The 283-nt window shown below is 58.3% G+C and overlaps 1 protein-coding gene across 1 annotated transcript in view; it reads right to left on the bottom strand.

Moving 5' to 3' along the window:
* The window catches only part of CACNA2D2 (calcium channel, voltage-dependent, alpha 2/delta subunit 2), a 207,649-nt gene that overhangs the window by 12,551 nt on the left and 194,815 nt on the right, over positions 1-283 (bottom strand). The gene's annotated exons all lie outside the window — the stretch shown is intronic.

Consider the following 283-nt stretch of genomic DNA (forward strand, 5'->3'; position numbering starts at 1 on the left):
GGTGGTGAGGGGGTGGTGGGCGAGGGCAGGGAACCGCATGCTGCGCTCCTGGCCAGAGGAGGATCACCAAAACACTTGGTTGTCGGGAGAACAAAAAAAACCAAAACAAAACCACAGAAAAAAATCCCCCCAAAACAACAAAAAAAAGGAGTTTTCAGGCATCAACATGGCCAAACGGGGCACCTTGCCGAGGACAGTCCAACCAGAGGCCGCCTGCCCAGCAAAGTGCCGTGCAATGCGCTGCCGGACGCTGGTGGCCCCCTTCCCTCCCCGGGGCAGCTGG

The sequence above is a fragment of the Charadrius vociferus genome, unplaced genomic scaffold, assembly GCF_000708025.1.
Source record: "Charadrius vociferus isolate BGI_N301 unplaced genomic scaffold, ASM70802v2 scaffold758, whole genome shotgun sequence".
NCBI classification, from domain to species: domain Eukaryota; kingdom Metazoa; phylum Chordata; class Aves; order Charadriiformes; family Charadriidae; genus Charadrius; species Charadrius vociferus.